This window comes from Protomyctophum bolini (genome assembly GCF_963924005.1).
Source record: "Protomyctophum bolini genome assembly, chromosome: 16".
In the NCBI taxonomy this organism is placed as follows: domain Eukaryota; kingdom Metazoa; phylum Chordata; class Actinopteri; order Myctophiformes; family Myctophidae; genus Protomyctophum; species Protomyctophum bolini.
In genome coordinates, this window is record NC_137877.1 from 29,490,655 (window position 1) to 29,512,500 (window position 21,846).

General features: G+C 41.4%; 1 protein-coding gene across 1 annotated transcript in view; it reads left to right on the forward strand.

Annotated features, from left to right (window-relative positions):
* LOC308330676 (uncharacterized protein) overlaps positions 1-21,846 on the forward strand; it is a 94,644-nt gene that overhangs the window by 47,230 nt on the left and 25,568 nt on the right. The window lies entirely within an intron of this gene.

Sequence of the window (21,846 nt, forward strand, 5' to 3'; positions counted from 1 at the left end):
CGCATTTTGAGCGTGTGGATCTGCTATTTTGGATTAATCACCTCAGAACAGGGACTTTAGGGCTCATGTGGTTAATTAATTTCTGTCTGTTCCGTCCCTCAATTATACATACCGGTACTTTACTTTGAGAATAATGTCTTATTTGCAGGAACTGTAAACTGTAAAAAAATTAAATAAGGAAGAAAAAAAGAGGGTATCTTAACGTGCAGTGTACTTTAAAACCATTTGCACTGGCTCTTTAAAATGAGTTGATCGGAGGCGTGATTTAGTCAGATTACAGTGATTCAAAGAGATGGGCTTTGTGTCCACGTTCTAGCATTTTTTTCTCCTCCTCAATCAGGAGCAGGTTGTCATGAAAAGAAGTGTCAGAATAAAAAAGCGTGGAAACACACCCCTCTCCTCCATATTACCATAATGAGGAAAACACACTTAGTGGGCCATGACCTGATGTCATCTGATTATACCCATGATTAATGATATCCTTTTACCAAAACATGTCGCTACTGTAACTATCTGGGATTAAAAGCTACAGAGAGTAGAGTAGCCCTCTAAATGCACTGTTCTTACGGAATTGCGCATCTTGTGAATTAAGTATTTGCCAAAGCATAATAAGTTTAATGTTCTCAAATAGAAACCTGAATCAAATCTAAGTTTTATTATTAGATAATGTTCTACTTTTTGACAAAATCGGTCAAAACATCGGTCTTAGACGGTCTCCTGTGTATGAAATATATGCTGTGCCCCTTAAACAAACAAATAAAATGCTGTTTTTTAACGAGATAAAATATGTGGGGGCGAAATTTCTTAAACTGCCATTCTTTCTTTGTTGTTTTCATCGTCATGTGAGGAGCCACAGAGAGGCTTCTTAATTAGTTTGTGATGTGAAGCTGTTGTGTCTCGACACCCACTTTTGTGGTCTATAAATGCATTGAACAGCCAGCACCATCTGCTGTAGAATCAAACCAATTCACTTTATGATGTCTCAACTGTGGGCACTGTATGTGTCGTTTGTGTCGCGGTTATGAAGTCCGACTGATGCACACAGGTAATCCACCGATTACCTGTTTTGACTGATATTGTCAAAAAGTGTAATCAATTTGAAAAACTTAGATGTGATTAAAGTTTCTATTTGAGTAAAAAGTAAAAAAATCACACCCGTGTGAAGTGACGGGCGCTTTGTGTTTCCACAAATTTACGTCATATTAGGCAGACATTTGACCTAATTTCTCCTTTCATTGTCAATGGCAAATATGAGACGTGTGGGGACAAAAGCTGTATATAGGAGGGGCTAGTGCCAATCAAAAACATTAGTACGGTAACTTCCTCCTGGGGGATCCTGAGACATTCCAAGGCCAGTGAGTCAATGTAATCCCTTCATCTGTGCCTTGTTCTGCCCCGAGGTCTCCTCCCAGCGGGACGTGCGTCGAGAACCTCCCTAGGGAGACGCTTCAGAGGCATCCTAACCAGATGCCCGAACCACCTAAGCTGGCTCCTTCCTTTCCAGGCGAAGAAGCAGCGGCTCTACTCTGAGTCTCCCCCGCTTGACTGAACTTCTCACCCTATCTCTAAGGGAGATGCCAGCCACCCGTCGGAGAAAACTCATTTCGGCTGCTTGTATTCGTGAACTTATTCTTTCGGTCATGACCCACACTTCATGACCATAGGTGAGAGTAGGAACGAAGATTGCTCGCTAGACATAGAGCTTTGCCTTCTGGCTCAACTCTCTTTTCGTCACAACAGTTCGGTACAGCGACTGCAATACCGCCCCTGCCGTTCCGATTTCCCAGCTGATCTCCGTCCTCCCCTCACTGTGTTTGTGCTAGGACAAAATAGCCGATTTGCTCGTATATGACGTAAATTCTCCATTGTCAATGGCATTTAATGTTTGTGTTAACACCGAAATAGCCGATTTGCTCAGACACATGTAAATTCTCCATTCATTGTCAATGGCATTTCATATTTGTGTTAGGACAAGAATCTACACTATAGCTGAAAATAGGAGGGGCTAGTGCCCCTCAAAAATCACACCCGTGTGAAGTGAGGGGCGCTCTTATCATCATACATCATATATCATCTCATTCTGGCCAATCACAATTTGCGGCCTCACTTTTCCGTCTTCACTTTTCTGCCCTCACTTTTAGCTTCAATATGTACTTTGCTCAGCCAATCCAATCCTCGTTATGGGGTGATCAGCCAAAGCCAAAAACCTGGAAAGCTGGGCATAGGAGGGGCTAGCGCCCCTCAAAAATAATAGCAATATTAATAATAAATATAGCTGCAAGCAGCGATAAGGCGGAACCAAGAAAGAAGGCAATAAGCAATAAGAACAATACGCAGAATAATGCCATTCCTAAAATAAGGATGACAGATTGAAATTGCTTACAAATCAGGACACAATAGCAACATAACTGCTGATACCGATGTCATCACAAAAGTTGAATAATGGCCAATATAAGTGTCTGTCATATATATCAGTTGGACTATAGTTGTAAAGCACTAAACCAATGTGTTTTCTTGACAACACAGAGACAGACAGCAGTAATACATTCAGAACCAGCTAGTCAGTCAGCAAAACAGGCTTTGACACGTTCTGCACTCATCATGCTGAAGAAGATGATCTCAAAATGGTGTGATGGGATATCCCACAACAGAGCAATAACTTGAAATGCTAGTGGGGCTTTGAACCATTCTTGTTTTGTCGACTCCAGTCTCCAGATACCAATGTCCAGTCGATGACTCAGTTGAAAATATTTTCCTCTGGTTTTCCCCTGTCCAGACGCCATGTCAACAAAGCCCCCAGTGTTGCCTGGATGTAGGAGCCACAATGTCAGTCTGTCCACTTAATTGCGAGTGGGATGAATGTTAATTTACTCAGTAAAGAACCCTCTTTGTAGCACTTTTATAGCCCAGAGGTGTAGATTTACATCTTAGGGATACAATGAGTTTTAGCTTGTTCTAAAAGGAGGGTGACAGAGGCCCACATTCCTCCGCCTCCTACTGCATTATTGTTCTATTGTATCACCTCACTGCCATGCAACAGCCCTGGTAAGGGTCGGGTAGGGAGGGGCATCTTGACCTACAGCTGAACTTGGGCAAAAAGGCAACACTCTACTGTGTGTTTGTTCAGTATCTACGTCGTACACTTCATTGAGTGGAAGTGACAACACGGTGAACTGCATGTCTGTCACCACACGTCTGTGTTTAACTTGTAGTGGGGCTGGCTGCAGTGGGCATATCTGGCAAATCTTTATTTTCATTTATCCAGTGACGTTTTCTATCAGGAAAATGTATCATTTGCAGTTTATACTACTTGTCGTGCTGTTTTTATGTGGACACGCCCACCAGTTCATTAAGTGTGCCTGCATGGTTTGCCCGGTGGGTGGTGATGGGTGGTGATCCACCTGAACTGAAGCCGCACCCACAGCTGTAGTTGTATGATTAAGGGGGAGGGGTTAGGGGAGGGGCTGATAGTGTGATGTCATGTCACTATATTACTGTTTATTTCATTGGCCCGTTTGTATTTAGGGTTTCTTCCTGGAGGCTGAACCCTTGACAGTCAAAGTTAATACACCATTGCACATAAAAACGACTCCAGGGTGTCTAATGAAGTACTGTCACCTCATAGACATGAAAAACTGGAAAAATACAAAAATTGTGGCACTCCAATTTTAAGCAAATTGCCCCAGGTTTGGGGTAAGGTGATCCAAGTCAAGGGGTTAGTTGACCCACATGATATTTATTTACATATATACAGTATCATGTGTTGAAAATGTAAGAAATAATTTAGTTACTTATCAAGCATGATTTCCCTTTTACAAATAGTCTTATTTCTTTTCCTTTTTTTTACGGTTCACAGCCAGCTGCAAAATAGATGTTTACTAGATTTAAGGTCCCATGACAACATAGTTTTCTAGATACAGGGGTTGGGTAAAAGTACCCACTGGGTCATCTGGCCCGTTCTCCCCTATAGGACTCGCTTGGATCAGCGGGGTCGCACTGCGCTTCTTATGGGAATACTGTACAACAATCGATCTGTGAGTAAACGCCAGGCGATCTACTACGCCTGCTTCAGCTGTGTGTCGCATGGAAAAAGGTTCACCCCGTCCGGCTCTTGAAACGAGCATGAACGCGACAGTTTTCAGAGGAGTGCACTTGCTTGTCGCTCTGCCTGTCAAATTGCCCACATCTCAGAGTGCCCATACCTGAACGCTCGCCTCTCATTAAAAAATGAATTACTAGGTGCGTTTATACCCCCCATATATGTATAAAGCCTTTATGACATAATAGCACAATGGCAGCCATGTGCATATTGTCAATGGCCAAATTCAATCCCTGTAATATCCAGCTCTGAATTTTGCAGAATTTAATGGAGACCTATACTTTGCTCATGCGTATAAGTATATTATGCATAGTAGAGTACTTTGGTAGTGCATATTATAGTATTGTGTAATTATGAGAGGTAGTTGTAACCTCAGTAGGCCAACTTTGCTAGTGCATAGTAGTATTGTGTAATTATATGTGAGCCTCCGTACTTTGGTAGTGCATAGTATAGTATTGTGTAATTGTATGAGAGGTGGTTGTAACCTCAGTACTTTGCTAGTACATAGTATAGTATTCTGTAATTATATGAGAGGTGGTTTTAGCCCCAGTACTTTGCTAGTGCATAGTAAATTGTGTAATAATTATACGAGAGGTGGTTGTAGCCCCAGGGGATTGCTGGTAGATTTCACCACAAAGGTTCCTGACTGTGTGCTACAAGAAGAGAAATCCTGCCTGCATTTGTGTATTGGGCTGTCAAGAAATTAAATGAAAAGTCATTCTAATAGGTGACCCTTGGCTTAGTTCATATTTCCTGTCAATTATGAAACCATGAAGTCATGCATAGTTATGAGGCATGGGAGGGCCTATTAAAATTCATAAATAATTTGTGTTTATATCAAGTTACTATAAACCACTCAATTCCATGACCGGTGGTCATGTATGATGTAGTACTAGCTTCTCTCCAAAGTATACTTAAAAAGGGGCAGGTGGGCTGTGCTCTCCGTCGACTATTCAGTTATTTAATTCTTAATTTTCATTCTGTTTGGAGAATTCTTGCCGTATTGACACTGTCAATTATTATGATGCGATCATAATCATGCGTTTAAGATACGATAAGATAAGATGCATGGTAGCAACAGCAGTGAAAATGATACACCGCAGAGGTAACCAACTGATAAAATAACATGGATAACAAACATGAGATAACATGAATAACAAAATAAATCAAATACAACAGTTAGACTTGACACTAGACATATGCACTGGGTCTGAATGAGTGAGTTAACATTAGTACCGGTAGTACAAATACATAAATGTACAGATAATCAACAATGAATATACAAATCAATGTCTATCACCAATGAGACTGGATATACAGTATGTACAGTCTATCAACAGTTAATGACATAATATACAGTGTCAACAGCCCTTAAAATGTTTAAATGTTTGTTTAAATACCTCCATGGATAGATTATCTTGCCACCACAATAGGCTAATTGTTTTCCACTAATGATACCTTATTCACTAGTAAACGTTTTGCGGGCCTCTTGGGCCCTTCTGTAACCCAGGTGTGTGTAATTACATTTCTTAAGGTCAAACTCTCACCAGGATGAATTAGTGAGATTGCATAGTTGACCACTTCAGGGCTTGGATCCGAATGCAATTATCTTAGTTAATAGATCTGTTCTACTGTGGTAGACAACAATTCAGAAAGTAACCATTTGACGCATATGACCACCAAAGCATATGAAGTTATGTGATTACAGATACTGTAATATTTCTCATGATTTGTTCATATAGAAAATAAATGGAACATATGGTAGATATATTTTTCTCAAGTTCATTTGCACATACCTGAAAGAAAAACGTATTTACCCATAACTATTACGAGCAGTGAGGCATATTAGCTCAATTTAGCTGTCTGCCAGTAGACCGAATTAAGGACAACTGTGTTGGTAATCTTACATGCCAATGTAAATAATGACTGAAATACACCATCTCTTCATTTGTTTTCTCCTACCACGAGGTGAGATTCTATGAGATATTGATCAGCCCATATCCTGGTCAATCAGACTAAATGATTGCCTATAAGCCCCCAGCCCTCCCCTGCTGGCTGGAAGGCATAAGGGGATACAGAGGAAACCAAATTATAGCATCCCAGATATGAGCTGCTGGGCCACTGATAGTGCCCCACAGCCTGGTGGAAGTGAGCAATGCAAATGTACAATAAACAGGGTCTAAGCTGGTGGAGGTCTTTCAATCACACAGGGGCAATAGTTCAACCCCCGCCACGCATAATCCCAGCCTTGAAACCCCTGGGACTCCGCGCTCCAACCTACTCAATGGCACAAAGATATTAGATAGCCATATGTAGATTCAGTAGGTAAACAGACTCTCGTGATAACACAATACGCCTCCTTTTCAACCAGGAATATATTTGAAGCCAAGTTCTGCTTTCTTCCGAGGGAAGGCTCAAATTGAAGGCTTAGCTTCGTGCCATCAGAATTCGATGCAGCTGTTTGCTTTGTTTAACGTCCTTGATATATCTCTTGCTGGGAAGAAATTGGTATCTCTTCTTTGTGAATTAAGTTCCTGGAGTGTTTGTATTATAGACCAGCCTGTGACCGAGGACCAGCTGATCGAGGGCCCTGTCTGAGGGTTTGAAGTGTGTTTAGACGGATGTTAGAAAGATGAAAAGTGCTCTCAAACCCAGAAAATAAAGCTGTGTGATGGAGTGCTGAAAGGATAGCACCAGTAACAGTTCTTTTCAAGATAGTACTAGTTTTCGAGGACAGACATTTCATAAGTTACAGGTAGATGTTGTCAGTAGAAAACATTTGAACAGAACTTGAATGGGAAATAGAATTTGTTTTGATGGTCTGATGACTTGATTAAGTTGATAGCTTTGTGCAATTGTACAGAAAATCACTCTGTGTGGTTATCTCTGTACAGTATTGAACAGAAATTCATGATTCTGTAGGTCCCGTGATATTTCAGTGTCTAACCACTTTTCCCTGGTGTCTAAGGCATGTAATAAAAAGCAAAATAAAATCATAAAAAATAAAGTCTAAAATAGCAGATCTATAAGTTCACAACGCATCACGGTGTTAATTTATTTTGGCTATTTTGCTATCCGTACAGTATGTACTGTAGGACTTAAGTTGTTATGTCTCAAATGTTTATTGGGTCATTCATTCAGTCTGTCAATCAGTCATTCACGCATACACATAAACAAACACACACACACACGCGCACACACACGCCAAACTGAATATAGTGTGCATCCTTGTGGGGGAGGGTTGGCAAGGAGAGGAGGGGAGAGAGGGTGGGAGATGGTGAAGGGTGGGGGCGTTGGTGGGTTTGACAATGTGCTCCAGGTCTATCCATCGCCTCCCTCTCCCTCGCCGGCGGCCCAGCGGACCCAGCAGGAGCCACTCCAGCCTGGGGTGAGTATCCTTCCGGCCAGCGGGGGATCTGGAGGGGGAGTGGGGGTGGGCTTGGTCATGGAGAGAGAGAGACTTGACATGGGCCACTTTAGGCTCGCCTCACATGATCCTTGTGAAAAGAGCTGGCTGATGAGGAGCTGACGCTGATCATCCATTATGTCAGACAGTGTGAAGTGACAGGAAGACAGTGTCTTTAAAATCCCATAGATGAACCGCTTTTTGTTTGCAACAAATGTAGCAGAAACAGCCACAGGAGTCCACAGATAGCATATCGCTAAGTTGTTCAGAAAAAAAGGAAAAAAAAGGTCTTCTCAAATGTGAATTTTAAAATGCTTTTAGAGTTAGGGTTGTCCAAGAAAGGAATATGTTCATTTGTTGATAAGTACGTCTATTTAAAATATAATGTATTTATTGCCAGACACACTAGTTGTTGTTGCATGTTACACAGCTGAGCAAATCCCCCCCCCCCCCCCATGGCAAATATTGTTAATTTCCAAACTTGCACACAAGTTTTGTCAAAGCACACGAGAGAGAAGCAACCTCTGCTTCCCTTCAACAAGCATGTGAGCTTGTTCAGAAATGTAGACACTTAAGAGAGTGAGTAAGAGACGATAATGATGGGATAATAGGAATCTATTAGCCCTTCGGTTTTCGCACGCCTAATAATTAGATTAATTGAATGACGCTAATTTAGAGAAAATGAGAGACCCAATGGTATTAATGCAACCTGTGTTTCCAGATGCTCATTTCTAAACAGCTAAGTGAACTACCTAATCATAGCCCACCATCTGGGAATTCCCCTCCAAGGCAACAATAGGAGATGCTGCCATAATATGTTTTAAAGCCGGCAACTGACGGAAGGCTGCAGCTCACCATATTGAAAGCCTCCCCATTGAGCCTCTTCAGCTGACAAATAGGGGCTAAAAGTGTGCACCTTGATTATTAACTCTCGGTTCATTTAGGATACCTAATGCTAATTTCTGCTTTTTATATGAAGGTAAATAAGGTCATTATGGCTGTGTTAATGATTAGCATATCTCACAGGTGTAATTCTCTGGAAGTATTGCTCTGAGACTCTTTTCCGTCAGTAAAATCACTCAGAGCCACACCAACAAAGATGGGAGACGGTCTAATTTATCCCCAAATTTGCACTGCATATAAGAAATCATGCAAATGAACCAAGTTCTCGATTGGAAGACACAGCATTTGGGTGACATTAATCAAAGAAAAATATGCAGACAAAGGTGACAGTAATCCCAATACTCTGCATAAATGGCACAGCTGTGATATTTGCACACCATACACTTACATACACCGTATGCATATGGGCTAGTACAAAAGGAAGTTCTATACATTAATTACCTGTCTCATGCTCTGTATCACAAGCGTTGGATGGCTAGCACCTTTTATTTTAGCTCACACAGATCAAGCGACTACATGTTTTTTCATAGTGGAAGAAAATGTACTTTTTTTAGACACATGAGCCTCCAATTACAATAATGTAATTACACGAATCTGATGGTTCTCCTCATTATCACTGAAAGTTGGCACAAAACTGATTTCTAATAGTTTCAACTTGTCAGGAAAAGGGGAAGTTGTAATTTGTAATTGCATGTGCACTTCTTTGATGCCAAGATTACTTAGTTTGACATCAAACGTTGATAAAGTTACTGTGAGTGAATTCATCTGAATTCTGAATTGATGATAAAGTGAAGGAGGCAACTGTCGTGATGAATTCCAGAGCTTTGTATGTTTTTGAATCCAGCTAATTATGATTGATATAGGCATGTGATTATCCTAATTATCTCTCCACGCTCTCTTGCTTTACTCGCATGTGCATCTTCATTAGCTTAGTCAGCCTATAGATACGCATCCATATACAATTCCCTTGAAGTGTGAAATTCTGCCAACACTAGTCCCAACTATTCATGCTGCACATCATCCTATAGTATAGCTCACCCAAGCTCTTGACTGAGAGGTACTGCAGCCGAGCCTTAATCCCCCTACAGAGCCCGTCAAGCCAACCTGCAAACAGAGCTCACCGTGGGCTCTCTCTCTCTGCGTGACGGGAGCAAACCAACATCATAACAAAGGGTGTTTATGGAAAGAAAAAAAAAACTAGATACTGGCGCAGCCGAGCAGAAAGGGCTTAGCAGTGATCAGACCCTGCTCCCACCTTTATCCTTCACCGTTCACATTGAAATGCAAATATCAAGGCAGGGTTTCCACCCGCGTGCCACTCACAAATTGAAAAGCAGTTTTTATCTATGCAAATGCAAGCATGGTAATTGAAGTTAATCAATCAATGCTAGCTTTCACTAAAACCTTGAACATGATTGAATAAAGTAATTATCATTCAGGAGAAAATGATGAAGTTGTAGACAGCGTGAACCTTATTAAAGGAGGATTTTTGAGTCACAATGGCTTAATTTAGCCAGCATCCCCCTCTCTGTCTTTCCTTTCTTCCTCTTCTCCCATCTCTCTCTCTCCATTTCTCTGTCGCTTCATTCTTTCACCCTATCCTCTTACTCAGTCTTGTGTGAAGCAGAACAGTTCACTGTTGAGATTTGTCTCATGCAGTGTGAAATCTGCACCACGGCCAATTCACACTACTCCTGATGCATGGGTAACTGCTGATTGTCAAGTGTATTAATTGCATAATTAGATCTATATTACCTGGAGATATTGACAGATTGCTTGCATTCTTTGAGACATGGCAGACATGAGATTGTGGCATGTTACAATATTACACCGTAAATTGTCAGCTGATATGCTGCAAAAGTATTTTGTGAATAAATGATTAAACTAAAGTAATGCCAATTAAGCAACACCAATCAAGTATTTATTACGCCCAGATGATGTGCTATTTTATACTTAGGCTATTGGAAAATTGCTGATCTACAAGCTCACAACGTGTCACATTGTGATGCGTTGTGAGCTTGTAGATGTGCCATTTTCAAAAATTCTTTAAAACATCTAGGAATTTTGAAAGGTTTTGTCTCTATAATAATGCTCTAAATAGTGACGTCACGATGAAAGCGGTTAAATGTTCATCTTGAAGAAATGTAAAAAACCCTCGCGGCTTATCCACACTAACCAAGCCCTCACTAATTCACACTTGATGTATCTGTTCTCTTGAGGGTAAAAATGACACTTCTACATGACTGTTGAAGTCGGTGTCAAGCATTTTGGAATGAGAGCTTTCCTCCCCTCCAGCCTCCACCTGTCAGCCAAGGCTGTGGTAATTGAGACTTCCAGTATGTCCACTGGCTGGCTACCGCACTGTGGCTGTCCTGGCCGCTCTGCCCGTGGCAGGGCTAGTTAAAGGCCTCTTCGGTTTGTCACAGAGTTTAATATGCACCCTACATAATTATGCAGGATTCACAGTGCTATCAAACTGCAATTCAAATTAGTTCAGGATTAAAGGCACAGAACAGTACTGGTTCCTTAATTGCATTGTACTGTGCTGATCACATTCAAATAGCCATTACTCATTCCCTCTGTGGAGCAATAAGTCAGAGGGATTAATACTGAGGCAGGTGACAGGGCCAAGCCATTAAAAGGCAGTTATGCAGAAAGCATGGCTGGTTTTATTCACGTTAATGAAATCAGCGAAATGAAACTGTAATAGATTTATCAAAGCTCAGATGGATTTGCAGTAAATCAGTTTGATTCAGGCAATCAAACTGGACAATGGAGATAGTTTTCAGCTACAGCAGTGGATATCAGGCAGCAGCATGTGAGAAGTGCTGATATTCTTCTTGTGGAGGATTTGGTGAACACCCGGTGGCTAGGCCCTATTCCCAGAGCTGGGCCTGCTCATTTTTGTCAGCTAAACAGTGCCAGTGGCTGATAAAACAGACAGCCTTCCAGTTAAACACCATATTCCTCTACCCCCTTCCCTCTTCCCACACTCATTTCACTCTTTTCTCCGTCTCTCTCTCCCCTTGAATTTATGAACCGTGCGCCGCTGATTCTGGCTTGTTATACAGCGCACAAGCCCATGAATTAGAACCTAAATTCACTTGCATCAAACGGATTAGTGATGAAATCCAATCCGTCCGCTTTTGCCCTGAGCTCGTCTCAAGACACATTGTCTCGACTAGCCGTCTAACAGGGGGCGCTAGACAAAACGTACAGTAAAAAACAACAAAAACATATTTTGCAACTTAAAGCGGCTGCTGCAATCACATACACAGATTACCAACGCATCCAGTCAAATCATGTTGGTAGATGCTTAAGAAAATCTAATAGAGCTTCAACTGGCAATTCGCCCCCATGAGAGGCACCATTTGAACAATCGATAACTGACATTCTGCATTCAGAACACTATACCGGTATGTAGCTCTGGTCCATAGCGTTAGGAGGACATCTCCTTAATGCTATGGTACTTTCAACTTCCTGCACACGCATGAAAGGCTGCACTGCCTGTCAAGTGGTGTCGACTGCTGCAAAAATAACACTTTTGCGGTATGCTCACCAATACAAAGACGATTTTGTGGAGTTGATAGCCTACTTTCCCTAGTAGATGCACTCTGAGCCCTCACCACACATGCAAATGCACTTTTTGTCCGGAAAAGAAAAAAGTGCATTTTATACGTGTGGTAGCTAGGGGCTCAGACTCAGAGTGCGTCCACTAGGGAAAGTAGGATTTCAACTCCATAAAACTGTCTTTGTATTGATTGGTGAGTAGCGAAAGTGTTCTTATTATTTTTGCAGCAGTCGACACGACTCGACAGGCAGTGCATCCTTTCATACGTGTGCAGGAAGTTGAGAGTACCATAGCGTTAAGGGGACATCTTCCTAATGCCAGCCATGCCAAATATTTATATTTATTCTTTAGGATTTTCTCTTTTCTTTCATGTCTGCCCTTACATTTCTTTTTCATTGAAGAAATGGTTAAATGACCTGAGCTCAAACGACATTAGTTTTCGATGTGTTCTTAATGAGTCGTCCACTGTATAGTATAAATTCCAATTACATCCAATTAACCCCAATCAGAAGCACCTCATCTCCAGCCTTTTTTATTTAATGGTTGGCTGCAGCTTCAACCATTGATTAGGCTGAATGAGCAGCATCAGTAAATGACCACCTTGGAGGGGAAGGGAGCTGTTAGCCTTAATAGAGGCAGCATGGCCATTACACCTCTGTGTGCACAGTACCCTTCCTTAACAGGCTAGATCAACTTTTATATTGGGGTCTGACGGGCCTATCCAGGTTAATTTTGACTTTAGCCCATTTGCCACGAGAGAAAATGTTAAGTAGAAACCTCCCATCCATGAACGTTAGCCCATTATTTTCTAATTACAATGAGTTTAGATCCTCCAGTAGGCACATGTGATTGCACAAAGTGCCATTTGTATTGTGTACACAATGGAGATGTTCCACTGTATGCACAACCGGAGATATCTGTTCATGTTTTACTCAACATAATCATCATCGAAATGAAAGAAAAATATGAATACAATTATTAATAAAGATATGCGCAAAGAAAAACAGACTTTACAATAATAAGACCACTGGTCAGTATATACAATAACTCCAAAGATTGTTAGGGTGTGAGTGCAGCAGCTTTCATTGCTTTTGTCAGGATCGAGACAAGACTATCCGACTGCATGCGACAGACAATGAAGATTATAAATAAAAGCGTAAATCCATTCAACATCAAGTATCCTCAAGTGCTAAAGCTGGCAGCAGACGCTCGGATAAGCCCCCCCACATACTTAGTCTTGAGAATTTCACTGTTTATATTCTTTTGCAGAGTTAGCATTGCATAATACCCAGATGGCTAGACACAACAATTTGTAGATTAAACCCAACAACAACAATGCATTAGAAGTCACTGCCTTTAACACTTACATTTTCTCCAAATGCATTTTGGCTAAACAATTCCCTCATAATTTAAGCTTAATAAAAACAAAACAGCAGCGATATTTTTTTGTTTTTTCCACAATGAATGAAGCCATAGTTTATTCTAAGTGGATTAACATGGAGACAGAGGGACTACATAGAGATGTGCAGTAACTCTTTGAAACAGCCTTCGTATACAACATCCACAGCAGATTCAAACATATGAAATCTTCACTTTAAACAGTGTGCATGAGAAAATAATTGCTTTATTTATAGATAGTGTGAAATTAAGCACACTTAAAAGCCGGGGAGAGTATGGTTTAATCAACCCCCTTGATTCATGCTCTCAATTCACACACTGCATCTGAAAGCAAGGCACATTAAATACATTCCCTTATTACTCTATAAATGCAACTGACCAAGCAGACAAAACACAAGTAATAAATTAATAGTAATAAAAAGACCAAGTGCGCAGACAGATACAGAAATTAAAAGCCAGCATCAAATACAACACTTAATCCCATTCAGCACAATAAAACCACAGAAGACAATAACATTGCTCAGAACCAATCTCATCCACCTACTCTGGGATATTTAAACACACTTAAGACTGATTTGTATCTCAGTTGACATTGACTAAATTGATCCAATAAATATCTAGCATTTAGAGTCCATTTGGGAAAGATAATGCAGAGCTGTTGATGGCAATAAGTGAAAAAGATACGATCCTTTTCCAATTACGCCTTGCATTGAGTACAGCAGTCGCATTGCATAAATGCAGACCATGAGAACTTTGGTAAAAGAACAATCGGTATCACAAAAATCTTTTTTCTAAAATGTACGGTATGCAGTAGGAATATTTCACAGACGAGAAACAGTGCAAACTAGATAAAGTGCCCCTCAGGGCACAGGTCTCCACCAGGGCAGGTCAGGTTGTGGCCTCCTGGTGGCGCTATAATAGGCCAATGTAAAAAGAGTGCCATTTCTTCTTACGCCTTGGATGGCAATTGGATGATTTGAGTTCCAAAAGTGTGTTTTGCAAAAATCCACCTGTTGGTGGCGCTATAACAGGCCAATGTGAAAAGGGTGGGATATATTCCTCAGCCTAGTAGGAAAAGTCTGTGAAAGATTTCACGTAAATTGCACGCTGCATTCATGATTTGAGGCTTTTTGTTCAAAACGGGCCAATCCTGCAAACTTTGAAAGCCAATGTTAGCCAATTAGGATGGATCGGACAGATCCGTCTTGAACACATGACTATAGAGATACTGTGTAACCATATGCAGGATTTTTGGACAGAATCTGGAGGAGTAACAGCAAAGTTTTTCAAAAGTCGGCCCCCTGGTGGTGCTATAACAGGCCGTTCTGGAAAATGTGTGGCAGAGGTTCATCGTTGGCATCTAGGGAGTGTGCATGCACATTTTGGCATCGACCGGTTTAAGGGTGCTGGAGATTAGCTGGTAACAGACGGACGGACACACACACACACACAAACACAAATGGACGAACGGAGTGCAAAACATTCTCTCTCCCCATGCCTTTGGCATGGTGGAGACACTAATCTGGACGCCGCCACTCCTTTGAGCATAACAGTGCAGCGCATCTAAACAGTGGCCTGCCGTGAGTAGACCTGCATGAGAAAACCCGCTGATTTAATGGGTAACAGTAACACATTTGAGTCTCAGTCACCGTACCCGCGGACCTAAGGGCCTGAATTGAATTAAGCCAGCTGGTAATTATATGACTATGTCATCAATTCTTGTTTATACTACATTACTAGACAAGCATGGGCATATACTGATGACATCAGCGATCTCCATATATTGGCATAAATGGGCCACGGACCACCATTTTTATGAGATTTTGCCTCATTTTATCGTTTGATACAATTTTGTCCACAATTGCATGCTGTATTGAAATGTTGATCAAAATAACAATTATTTTACATTCTCTAATTGTGTAGACTTCTTGTATATAATAATTTGCGCATTTGAAGAAGAGATCTAGCGTTTGACCCACAAATCAGGTTAAATCTGCAATATCGGTATGGAATGCTCGGCATGGATTTATTGTGGGGGCGCTGCTTTAGCAGAGCCACAGAAAACTATGGCACCTATCTATCTAGTCCTAAACGTTTTCACTTATAAACTCCATTAAAACTTTAGAATCTCTTGGGTAATTGAAATGTTTAGTAGATTTCGAGATATTTTACTTTAAAGATTATACTGGAAGACAATGGAGGATTGCGATACGTCGAAACATCTTCATACTTTCACCTGGAGACTCCATTCACAATTTAAAAACATTACCTTACTGTGGACACACAGGCTTGAACTTTTTACTTTGAAATGTCACTTCACGTCACTTTGTGACGTGTTGTAAGCTTGGCAAAGACAAACACAAATACAAATTGTAGCGTTCCAATGTTCAATTAAATAAATAAATAAATCGTTAATCGCAATTATCGCAATTAATCGTCAACGTAAATTTGTGACAGGGCTGTGACAATCGTGACAGCCCTGCAAGGGTCCATTTGGACCCCCTTGGTGGTACCCCGGACATGATGTTGAGAAACAGTGATGTGGGAGACCAGTCCAGTCAGGCTCGGTCTGTCCCAACCTTGCAGTTTATGTCCAGCGCTAAGCGGGTCCATGCTGTCTTCATCAGCATGGCCAGGCAGACAACTGGCCTTTCTTCACTGCACTCCTCAGCTAAGGAACACACATATGTCCATGCACCACACACACACACACACACACACACACACACACACACACACACACACACACACACACACACACACACACACACGCATGCACGCATGGCTTTTTGGGATTGTTTTCTACATTGGACAACATAGCGGTGATCTGTGACCATCCCATGTCTCTGTTCTATGGTGATCTGTGTTCTATGGTGATCTGTGACCACCCTATGTCTCTGTTCTATGGTGATCTGTGACCACCCTATGTCTCTGTTCTATGGTGATCTGTGTTCTATGGTGATCTGTGACCACCCCATGTCTCTGTTCTATGGACGAGCAATCCATTGAACAATTATACCTCTAAATATCTACAAATCGTTCTGTCTTAAGGCATGTTCTAATTATAAAGTGGTTTTGATGGCTTTGCCATCAAAACACCTGGTGCCTCCTAATTAGACAGATTTCAACAGTACATGTCATCAAAATGTCCCCCCCCCCCCAAATAAGGCTTCAGACCTCTCGCAGACACATGATATCCAATTATTATAATGACAGCTTATTCTAGGTAAAGTAGGCAAAGGACATTATGGTTAGTATATAATAAAGGGGCATAGTCGTAATTATTCACCTCTCAAAGAGAGACTACACCTAATGGAGATCCATAGAGGGACCAGACAATGGACAGTGGCCAGAAATTCTGAAGGAATATCCATCCCAGGTTCTTGGTTTGGGTGGAGATTCCCATGACCTCCCCTGCAGTAGCAGGGGTCTTATCTCTGGAGGGACAATTACCATTCCCTTTTGCTTGATCTTGTTTGTTTAACTTGACACAGTGAAGAAAGGCCTGACATTGACCAGAGTCCCCTGCATTAATGTGTTTCATGTTCTGCATTCATCATTGTCACAGAGCCCAAGAAGGCTGCCCAGTGTCAAGAGGGACGGAGGAGGTGTGGCGTTGTGTGTGTGGGTGGGAGAGAGACAGAGTAAGAGCGAAAAAGAGAGAGAGAGAGAGAGAGAGAGAGAGACAGAGGAATAGAGAAAAAGAGAGCACAAGAGAGAGATAGAGAGTTAGGGGGTTCATGCATGCATTAGTAGAGTAAGGCAGCATGCACGCACAAACATTTTCTTTCTCTGTGAAAAATATACAGTAGACATAAGCTAATATATAAATATAGCTGCAAAGAAGCACTTCGGGGGTTCAAGCCAACATGTACACGCTTTTAGAAGTTAAAGCTACAAGGGTTCTAGAGCCCTTTGACAGTTTCCAACACCTTCAAGACAATTTTGGTCATATTTATTGTGTGCAAGTACCGGTAATGCACACAACTTCCTATCATTGGTGAAGATGTCTTTACTATCTCATGGAAATTTGCTAAACCGCAGCAAAAGGAGAAATATCAGCACAAAAACAATAGGGTTTTGGAACTTTGGGTTTGAACCTCTAAAAATACAAAAACAACTTACTTTTAAGAATTCATTCAGTTCCACTTGACCATTTCTATTCAGGTCAACTTCACTCAGGATCTCATGGAGTGTGCTTTCATCAATCTGGTAGAAAAGACAGAAAAGGGTCATTAAACACTTGAACCCTAGCATCACACACGACCAATGTGAGCTTGTAGATCTGCTATTTCCAGCAAAGATATTTAGTGTAGACTAGAGTGAAAACAGGACGGGGCTAGTATAGAGCCCTAGGGAATCTAGTCAACTAAGTATAGGGTTTAAGACTTATTCCCTATTCTCATATAAAATTATACTCATACTAAAAACATACTTTGTGAACAGAATATATTCACAGTGGAAGTCTTCAGCTCTACTGTATTCAATAGTAAATGTAGATGCATAAATATGTAAAAGCTTTTAATAAGGAACATATCCTCTTATGGTCTGGCTTTAGCCAACAGCTCTAAAATCGAATTATGAAGACTGGCATGGATGTGATTAGAAGCTGGCTGGGGGATTTGACATTGTACCTCCTGAATGCATCTCACCATGTCAAATAAACAATGTTTAAAGTGGCTTAAAATACAGACATTTAACACCACGAACGCCCAGGGGTATTTAGGACCATTAAATGAGAGAGCCCAGTGATTTACACTACAGCAACGTAGCACATTTCGATGACTCCCCAACCGGAAATGACATTGAATGTTGTGCAACAGATGCTCCCAGCCTGTGGAGCGATGTGATCGGTTTTGATATCAATAAATCTCTGTCCTTTTATTAATCTCCATGCTGAGCGCTGGACGTTACTATTTGATAGGACGGAGAACTTTATGCCGCTCGGGGTGTTGACTAGAAAAAGTACTGTAGGTTATTTATTGTGGCCTCCTGGTGGCACTATAATAGGCCATTGTGAAAAGCGTGTCATTTCTTCTTACACTTTTCACGGCAATTGGACATTCATGATTTGCAAATCGACATGCTGGTGGCACAATAACAGGCCAATATGAAAAGGGTGGGATTTGTTCCTCGGCCTAGTAGGAATGTACATGCAAAATGTCACATAAATCGCATGCTGTGTTCATGATTTGAGGCATTTTGTTAAAAACGAACCAATCCTGCCAACTTTGGAAGCCAATATTAGCCAATGAGATGGAATATGGAAAATCAGACCATGTTGATCACATCACTATAGATATACTGTGTACTAATTTGCGTGATGTATGGATAAAATCTGTAGGAGTAATATAAAAAAGTATGTTTCTCAAAAGTCTGCCTCATGGTGGTGCTATAACAGGCCGTTCTGGAAAATTTGGGGCAGAGGTTCGGCTTTGGCATCCAGGGAGTGTGTGTGGGCACAGTTTCGTAGCGACCGGGCCAACGGTGCCGGAGTTTAGGACAAGGGCAAAAACATAGTTTTCGCAATGCCTATCTCTCTGACGGAGACAATTATCGGAGATGATAAGAGATTCGTTATGAGGATGTGAATTCAGTTTTTGCCAGCGATGAAGCATATTTGATCTAGATAGTGTGTTGACAGAAACTCCCACACAAACGCCACTGCAATCCCACATCTCAATTAGTAGTGCAAGAGTGTTCTCTTACAGCAGCAGCCTGTCACTAGCTGAATCTCTGTGTACAGGTAATCCATACACTTCCAATCAAATTGATGAGAATGGGCTTGAACTAACGAGTGGGCCAAATCATATAACGTCAGTCCTATTTGTTATACCCCAGGGCCTTGAGAAGCCCACTCATTGAATGTTTCCTCCAACACTTTGATTTGGTGATCAATTTCCACGACTGTTTTTTAACATACAGCGATTTTCAAGGTGGGGTCCCTGAGGTGGTCCCCTAACAATGAAGGAGTGGTTTAATTTAGCTGTAAATCAATTACATTTAAATTATTAAAATAAATTCTAACAATATTGTATGTTTCAACATCACCACTAGGATTTTTTTCTCATGTACAGTTTAACATGTACAGTACATGTACATTGACACACACACAGACAAAGAAACATACATACAGTACATACTGTACATACACATACAGTTGCTGCGCAATGGAGCGGAGGCACTGTTCATAAACATATACAGTAGGGGGAAATTGGGTGGGGGGGACTCAGACTTTACGGGGGCCAGTTTCGAATTGCAGCTGTCCGTAGGTGCCCTTTGAGAGAGGTTTTGAAGGAGTCAAGGGATTCACATGGCTCTTGGTAGGGCGCTCCACATTTTGGTGGCATAGGAGCGAAATTCAGTTAGTCCCTTATTTGTGCCGAATCTGAGTTGCACATGGTTTGTTGAACTCCCTCTGGTGTGGACTTCGTTAACATTAAGGAAGTATATAGACTGGTACATGGGCATCTTGGTGGTGTAACGAATCTTGTGGACCAGACCCATTGCAAGATGCTGAACTCTGTTAGGGATAGGAGATCCTGTACAGGAATCTTGTTCTTTGGTTGACTTTTTTTTATTACATTGGTGGCCATTTTATCACTGGAAATATTTGCCTCCGGGATGGAAATCTAGGTAGGTAATTTCTTCTTTTCGTGTGATAATATTTGTCACCCACTCTAACCAAGAAGCCTTCTGCTTTCCTGAGATTACTATTTGTTCCAAAAAGAATGGATTCAGTTTTTCCCAGGTGTAAAGGTAGTTTGTTATCAGCAAGCCAGGTGCAGATTCTACCGAGTTCAGAGCTAAGGGCCTTTTCAACCTGCAGTTTGTTCCTGTATGAGCATAAGGATTCCCTTAGGAATCTGGAGGCCTGTTTCAAGACCAAATATGCGGCCCCCATATACCTATGACTTAATTATTCTGTTGATACGGGCGTATTGATACGAATAGTTTTGACTGTTCGGTATTGAGTTCGGTATCATTACTCTCGACAATTACGCAGCAACAACACGTCTCCTCATCCTGTCGTCCCTTCACAATAAAATGTCTCCCCTTTACCTCCCAATGCCGTGCATTTTACCCAGATTATTAACAGGAAATAGTTGTAACTTAACATCGTGGGAGAGAGCAAGGCAGCGAGTGAGAGAGAGAGAGGGCCAAGTGTGACGGGGGGTTGACTGGCGCCTGGCGGTCAGTCGGAGGCCCCCCTGAGGGTGGAGAACCATTTCAATTGAAACTGGTGAAACACAGCAAATGGGATCACGTTACTGAGGGTTTGCGAGTGGTGGATGGCGTTACCGCATTTATTATATCTCCCAAAGCGGTCTCCCGATCAGCACAGTTGACATGCGAGTGTCGCCTCGGGTTTAAGGTATCCTTAAACGAGGACGAGATGAGTTGATTGCACATAATTCCAGAAAGACATGGGCCTACTGTAGATTACAGTAGCCTACCCACGTTGGGAGACTTCAGCTGCAGCAGTCTCTCCAATGCCTCTCTATGTCATGAAAATAGCACAGGCTGCACGAGGGTCTCCCAAATCCTGGCATGTACAGTATGCGCTCATCCAGAACACTGTTGGCTTAAGCATCTAACTCAACACTGTTTTTAATTAAGCCATTTTAATTGCTTGTACATTGAAAATATCCTACCAATTTCATATGACATGCTGCCCTTTACAAAATGTTTTTTTCACATAATATATTAGTTTTATATACACTTTAGGAGTGAATACATGTGTTTAAATGTCTGTACAGCCTGTCAGCTGGTCAGACAATGCTGCTCCGCTTGTCTACGACAAAAACAGGTGTAGGACAAAGCCTACGACAGCTCCCGACCTGACGTGATATTTGGCGTGGCGTACGCCCAAGTTCAAAGTCACGCTGGAATGATATGTAGAAAGTTGTGGTGATTCCGCCCAAAAATGGGCTTACATCGCATTGATAAATGAGGGCCTATGGTCGTGACGTTGTCCACTCATTTTTACAGTCTAAGGTTCAAAGTCTGTAGTTTTTAATTGATTTAAATTGTTTTGTTTACAGGTTCCTAGTAATATTTTGTAACACTATAATGTAGTTGTAACAGGTAATGTTAAGAGTAGACAACAAAAAAGAAAATAAATTAGCTTGACCCTCTCCCCAATTTCTTTCATTTTTTTCCATGACCATAGGAAACATGACAATGCTGATTTTGCATGGTTTGGTATTATTGAAAACAAAGAGTGATTGCATGAGAGTCATGGCGAGAACTAACATCTCAGTGTGAGTCTGAGTGTCATGGTTACTGAGCTTACTGAGCTAAAGGAGGCTCAGCGGCACAATGCACAATGCTTCTATTAAAAGGAGAGGAATCTGAAACCCCTCTACGTCTCATGAAGACATACAAGCTGCTAATAATCACACACACACACACACACACACACACACACACACACACACACACACACACACACACACACACACACAC